The sequence below is a fragment of the Bison bison genome, unplaced genomic scaffold (assembly GCF_000754665.1).
Source record: "Bison bison bison isolate TAMUID 2011002044 unplaced genomic scaffold, Bison_UMD1.0 scf7180017864371, whole genome shotgun sequence".
NCBI lineage: Eukaryota > Metazoa > Chordata > Mammalia > Artiodactyla > Bovidae > Bison > Bison bison.
In genome coordinates this window covers 9,474,021-9,480,998 of record NW_011494943.1, presented here as the reverse complement: position 1 = coordinate 9,480,998, position 6,978 = coordinate 9,474,021, and the positions used below count along the sequence as shown (strand labels likewise).

At 56.1% G+C, this 6,978-nt stretch overlaps 1 long non-coding RNA gene across 1 annotated transcript in view; it reads left to right on the top strand.

Moving 5' to 3' along the window:
• Nucleotides 1–3,518, top strand: part of LOC105000399 — a 4,403-nt gene extending 885 nt beyond the window's left edge. Inside the window, exons 2-4 of the long non-coding RNA XR_826739.1 lie at nt 1,712–1,835; nt 2,260–2,440; nt 3,289–3,518. This is a non-coding gene — a long non-coding RNA (uncharacterized LOC105000399). The remainder of the gene's footprint in view (nt 1–1,711; nt 1,836–2,259; nt 2,441–3,288) is intronic.
• Nucleotides 3,519–6,978: the final 3,460 nt, after the last annotated feature.

Here is a 6,978-nt window from a genome sequence, read left to right as displayed (position 1 = left end):
TGGGGGACGTTGGAATTCTGGGGGCCAAGTGAGGGGGCAGGCCCGGCCCAGTACCCTCCCCTTGCTCCAGGAAAGACCACCTGCCTGAGTCCACATGGGCACCAATCCCTGCTCTGCTGGAGGTCCTTAGACCGTTGACTCTCCTGAACCTCAGTTTCCTGCTCTGTAAAATGGGCAGGAAATGTCTCCTGGGGATGGTGAGCATAAAGAAGACATAACGCCCCTGCACGTTAACAGGTGAGGGATCCCAAGGTCAGGACCGATCTCTCCTCTGGCCACTTCCACCAGGAAAGAGCAGGGACCCTTCTCAAGGCTTCCTGGGTTGCTGCTGCCAGATGTGGTTCTTCATCCTCCTTTGCATCCACCAGGGACGCTCGGGGGGGAGAAGTGGCCCGCGGCGTGGCGCCCCCTGTCGGCGGGACCCACACAGGCCAGCGCCCAGAGAGGTTAAGCAAAGCCGCCCCAGGTGTTAACTCCCGCAGGCAGGCCGGATACCCGCTGCGGTTTCCCAACTTCCATCAGGGCCTGAAAGACTTAAACCGACCCACCGCGATTGGGGTCCTTCCTTCCCTCACCCCCGGGCTGATTTAGGGGACGCCTAAACTAGCTCCCTTCACCCCCCGGCTCCCTACTGCTTCCCCTACAGTCCCCTCCCCGCACCCCCGCTCCTGCCCGGGGCTTCCATCTCTCGGATCTGCCGAATCCCGATAAAACATTTGGGGGAGATAAGTGCTGCGTATAAATAATTAAGACCACATGCATATGCGCCAACAAAAAAAAAGTTTAAAACCCCCATTCCGGGAACAGCTTTCTGTGTGGGGCCGGGCAGGGCTGCTGGAGGCCCCTACCCCACCCTGCTTGCTCCTTGGGGAGGGTCTGCCAGGGGCTCGCCACCCCCAGAGCCCCTTCCCCCACCCCAGGGGGACTGTCTCCCTGCTTGGCCCAGAGTGGGTGGGGAAAGGGTGGCGGAGGAGCCCACCTGTGCAGTGAGGGGGACTGGCACCACCCTAAGAATGGCCCTCACACATCCCCAGAGGCCAGAGTCCACCAACCCCAAGACCCAGCAGGGTCTAGGCACCCAGGAGTGCCCAATAAACATTTACTGAATAAACACACGAATGAGCCAACGAAGGAACTGATCCCGGGCTCCAGGGGAGTGTTGCCCTCAGCTCTGCCACCGTGAAGACCTGCTTTCCCTGATGCCAGCGTCCTGTCAGCTGCTGGGGAGTCAAGCCCAGGGTGCCCAGGCGCCCCCCCAAAAAAAGGGCCAACTCCCATCCTCTGCAGGAATGCCAGGGGAAGGGAAATTAGACTAGCTCGTCGCCCAGCATTCCCCACCAGCCGCTGGCAGACGCCTTTCCCAGGTGCAGCTTGAGGGCCTTAGGTGAGAAGGCTGGAAGAACTTCCAGAAGGAGTCAGGTCCTAGGCCTGGAGAGTGCAGCTCCTGCCCCTCCCCACTGCAGGAGGGTCAGCATGGGATGCACAGGGATAAGGGGAGGCTTGCCCTTCCGAGCCCCTGCTCAAGAACCTGCCAGGGCTCCCACCTGGCAGTGCTGTCTGATGCCTAGGCTGGAGTCGTCCCCTGGCAGACTCTCCCGCCAGTGCATGCAAATCCTGCTCCTCTCTCCAGGGCCACGTCCCATCTTTGGAAGGAAGGCCCTCACACCCTCTACTCTTGCTTTCCTCATTCATTCGGTTATTCCCTTAACAGCTACCATGTCCTAAGCCGGAAGGATGCTAGGATGCTGAGAACAAAGGACACAGGTCTTGCCCTCAAGTGGCCCGCAGCCCAGTGAGAGGGAGCCCAAGTGGCTGGTGTCAAGGGCTGCTCTGAGGTGAGCCAGGTGCAGAGGGGACAGAGGGAAAGGGTGTGTCTTGGCAGAGTGTTGGGGGCTGGGTATCATGGAAAGCTTCCTGGAGGAGGAGGCGAGCTAAACTCCTGATACACAGGATTCCTCCAACCGCAGAAGGAGAGCAAGGCTGGGCGGTGCCTCCAGGCTCTTCCAGCACTGCCCCCTGCTGGCTGTCCACACACCTGTGGCTCTCACTGCCAGACCTGGGAGGTATGGGTTCCAATCCAGACTCTTCTATTTATCCTCAAGTTAGTCTACTTCCCAGACCTCAGTTTCCTTATCTGTAAAATGGGGATCAGGGTCCTGCCGTGCAGAGCTCCTTGTGATCCATCCTGGGCCCTCCGTCCTCTGCGGGAGACAAAGCCCCCTACCCCAGCACCCAGAACTGGCTGGTTAAACCTGATAGGTGCCTGGTGGATACTGACTGGTAGATGGACTGACGACTTGGCGTTTTCTTGCTGAGCTTCCTTTCCCGGGAGCAACAAACCCCGACAGGGAGCACTAGCCTCTGCTCACCCAGGACTCTGGAAATGTACTCCCACCTCGGATCGCTGGCATCTTGTACCGCTGCCTGCCCACCTGACCAGGTGCGTGATGGCACAAGTTGTGTCCTGTCCCTCCCCGGGGCCCCACAGGAGCATGACAAATACTTTGTGGAGTTAAATGCTCCAGTAACAAAGCTCCTCCCAGGGACCCAGGACTGGAGAGACAGGTAGGTGTGCTCAGAAGGTGCCAGTCCTGGGTGCTGTCTTCAACCCTGAGCAAGGGGTCTTGGGTTCCTGACCAGAGGCCCAGCCATGGCTGCCTCTCTCTCACCCCACGCCAGGGTGAGCTCAGTCTTGCCTCTCTCCCGATGAGAGCAGGTGCCCACCAGAGACAGCCCGGAGCCCCATCTATGCCCGTGTCACCTGCGGGTCCTTAGACCCCTCCATCATCCCCATCAAGCCAGCTCAAGACTTTTTGCTGATGCCAGACCTTCAAGTGCCTGAATGTGGGACCTCCCTTCATCCTGCCATCCTGGATTTCAAACTCAGTAGGAAGGTGCCCAGGATTTAAAAAAAAAATCACAAGCGCTAAGAAAGAGTGACCTTCAAACCTTCTCACCGCGTGGGTCATGCACTCTCTCATAAGAAACGCTTGAGCTCATAACGCCATATGAACTCATAACTATATATGCATAGTTATTTATAGACTTCAGTTTCCATGACTGTATGAATCTATTACTTGCGTTATAAAATATTCACAAAAGAGAGACATTTAAAAGGATGAAATGTAAATACTAAGCATAAAAGTCTCCTCCCCACCCTAGGGGATTATTCTGTGTTTGGGGCCCAGTCAGATCCCTTGGCCTCCCCAGCTAGGATGGGGTCCCTGGCAGATCCCCTACTTTGGCCCATTCCCCAGCCTCAGACTCTGACCTTCTTCCTTCCCAAAGATCCCCTCTGAACTCTGGCACCGTGAAGACCTGCTTTCTCTGACACCAGCCATCTGGTCAGCAGCTGGGAAGTCAAGCCCAAGGTGTCCTGGGACCCCCCCCCCCAAAAAAAAAAAATGAGCATCTCCTATCCTCTGCAGGACTGCCAGGGGAAGAGAAATGAGATGAGTCTGTGGCACAGAGGATAGGAACAGGCCCACTGCGGACAAAATAAAGGACTGTTGTGCTAAGTGGCTTCAGTTGTGTCTGACTCTTTGTAACCCTATGGACTGTAGCCCGCCAGGCTCCTCTGTCCATGGGATTTCCCAGGCAAGAATACTGGAGTAGGTTGACCATGCCCTCCTCCAGGGGATCTTCCCAACCCAGGGATTGAACACACGTCTCTTATGTCTCCTGCATTGGCAGGCGGGTTCTTTACCACTAGCACCACCTGGAAGCCTAAAGAAGGATTAGGTAGGGTTCCTTATAAGACAAAATTCCTGCAGCTGGGCACAGAGGGAGGCGCTGTTCAGGACTAGATACCTGGTTCCAATCTGGCTACATGACTGATGCAGAAGCTAGGGCTCGAGGACAGATGCGCCATCACTAGGAATACCTTTCCTAGACAAGGTAGGATCCATGCCCAGGGTGCCTGATGTCTGTTCCCGTGTTCAGAGCCCAGTGGAGGCAGGGCAGCCTTTCTTGCCCCCACCTTACCCTGAGACCTTGCCATTCCTCTGGGGTAGCTAGGGAGGCCCACCCAAGGTGCATAACCCTGGAATTCTGCAGCGGAAGCCCTTTCCCCTTCTGCAGCGGAAGCTCTTGCCCCTGCAGATAAGGCTGAGGCCCCGATTCCTTCTGTCCCTGTGTGTTCCTTCCAGGTCTGCTCTCCAGAACCTCGTGTGCCCTCCCTTCTCACACAGGCTCGGGCCCCAGTGCAGGCACAGGGGACCAGGAGGCAGAGGAGGTCAGAGGGGAAGGGCACCCTTCGTGGATACTCTGCCCAGCAGAGGGCAAGTGGAGGAGCCTCAGCCACCCACCGTGCAGGGCCCAGAGCTGCAGCCTCGGAGCCCATGCCCCCCACATCCTGGGGTCCTCTACCCCCAGCACAGGGTCAGCATCTGCAGAGCTGGTCCCACCCCAGATGGCTCGCCAAGCCCATGCCTGGCATATGACCCCTGTGTGCTCCCTGCCAGGTGGACTGAGGGGCCTGGGCAGAGGCTCTGGGAACAGCCGGGGCCCGGCCAGCTCAAAGCTGACCCCACGCCTCGGCCGGGGCTGAGTAACAGGAAGCGAGAGGCTGATGCCGGTAAGAGAGCAGATTCGAGAGATTAGAGGTCTGCTGCCTGATCAGAAGCTGCCTGGAGCTGGAGGATAAGTTACTGGAAGGAGGAGGAAGCTGCCGCAGTAAATAATGCCAGGCCCTCAACGCTGGCCTGACATGGCTGATGGGGCCCAGCTGGGGCCTGGGGCAGGCAGGTGGGGCAGAAAGTGTAAGGGTCTGCTCTCGTTGAAGCCAGAGCTGGGGCAGCCTGGGAAGGTGGGGTGCCCAGAGGGTACCCTGGCCCCAGCTGGTGGAGCCTGAAATTCAGAAGGTCTCCAAGGCTATGTCCCCCGCTGCCCCCATGTCTCCTGCCCCTACTGCCTGCATACACCCAGCCCCACCCCCCACCAGGAGAGACACTTGAAGTGGGGACCCAGCCCTGGGCTTGCTTGGCCCCCCCTACAATCCTCCCTGCTCCCCACCCCAAAGCGATTCCTGGAAGGCTGGCTGCTTCCTCGCAGAATGGAGGGCACCCTGGGTATACCGTCCCAGTGGATTTCCCTGGACTCCAGCGTTCTGCCCGTCCACCTGCCAGGCTTCACCCTGGGCTGTTCTGCCCCCAACCACATAGACTCCCCAGACCCCTGAAGAGCCCTTAAGACCCAGAGTTCCCTGTGGCCTGACCCCGGGATCCCACAGCGTGGGTGCTTCTGTGGAAGGGGTCAGATGCCGACCCAGCACCTCCAATCCCAAAAGGCTGAGCCCCCAACTTTGCACACTCTGGGGGGGCCCGAGAGGCAGCAGAGGCCTCCCACCCCCACGAGGGTCACAGAGCTGAAAGGCCTGTCCAAGGACACCTCTGTTCCCAAAGCCTTCGTGGCACATGCCTCCCATCCTCTCTTTCACTTCTGACCAAGACCTTCCCCAGCCTCCCGCAGTCAGGACACTCTGATTCCCGCCCTGACCTGGGTAGCCCCCTACTGCCAGCCTAGGCCACCCCGGGGTGGAGAGGACGGAGCCCCGTGTCACACAGGCACCTTCTCTCCGAAGTGCAGTTTTCACACCATGGCACCAGCAAGTGGTTAAATTTAATGAGACAGCAGAACTCCCATATTTCAGAGGACAGTGAGGAGAGTGTCATCACGACCTTGAGGAAAGGAAAGCGATCTTAAACAAGACATCAATCATAAGGTTGCGGGGTGGATTTAACTACAGAAAACAAAGAGCCTGTGATCTAGCAAGAATTCCATAAAAGTGAAAAGACAGGCCATAAAAGGGAGACTTTTTTTTTCCCATACATATAACTAACAAGGGTTAGTACCCAGCATATGGAAATAACTCTGATGAAGCAACTAGAGAACTTTATCAAGCTCCTCATAGGACCGGAATCTGAATGGTTAAGACCTAAGAAAAGGTGCTCAAGTTCGTCACTTATCAGAAAGAGCAGATTAAAATCACAAGAAACCGCCACATGTCCACCAGAATGACTAAAGTTTTGAAGTCTGATGATGCGGAGGATGGCGAGAACAGCAAGCAACGAGAACAATGCATGTAAATCACGTTGGCCACTTTGGGGAAGGCTCAGGAGGGTCTAGTGAGGAGATAAGGATCACAGCCTCAGCAGTTCCTCCCCAGGCGTGTGTCCAACAGAAATGTGCGCATTTGTGCCCCAAGCAACACCAGGGTGAATGTGCCTGCTCACAGCAGGGCTGTCTGGAAACCACGTCTGAAAACAGCCAAAGGTCCCCAAATGGCAGAGTGGAGAAATCAACCGTGGCACACAGTGGAAAAACCACACAGCTGTGGCAAGAGTGAGCTACAGCTGCAACACGGATGAATCTGACAGTTGGAGCATCGAAAAAGGCACTCATGCATGCTCAGTCACTCAGTTGTGTCCGGCTCTGTGTGACCCCATGGACTGTAGCCCGCCAGGCTACTCTGTCCATGGGGATTCTCCAGGCAAGAATACTGGAGTGGGTTACCATACCTTCCTCCAGGGGATCTTCCCAACGCAGGGATCAAACCCAGGTCTCCCGTATTACAGGCAGATTCTTTACCATCTGAGCCACCAGGGAAGCCCAAGAATATGGGAGTGGGTAGCCTATCCCATCTCCAGGGATTTAAGGCATACATTACCCAAAATTCACAGCAAATCCAAAAGCTAGCAGTGCTAGCTATTAACTAAGGAAATAGGGTGATGGCAAAACGATAGAGCAAAGCAGGTAATGAGCATAAAAGTCAGGCTGCAGCAAAGCTTCTGGCAGAGGGAATGGGTTGTGCATGGCAAGGAAGCTTCTGGAATCCTGGCTATGTTCTATTTCTTGATCTGAGTGGCAATGATATGAGAGATCATTTTATATGTATTTGTAAAACTGTGCATATATGCTTCGTGCACTTTTCTGTATTAGGTTGTGTGGGCAGCTCATTATTTTTTCAAAAACACAAGT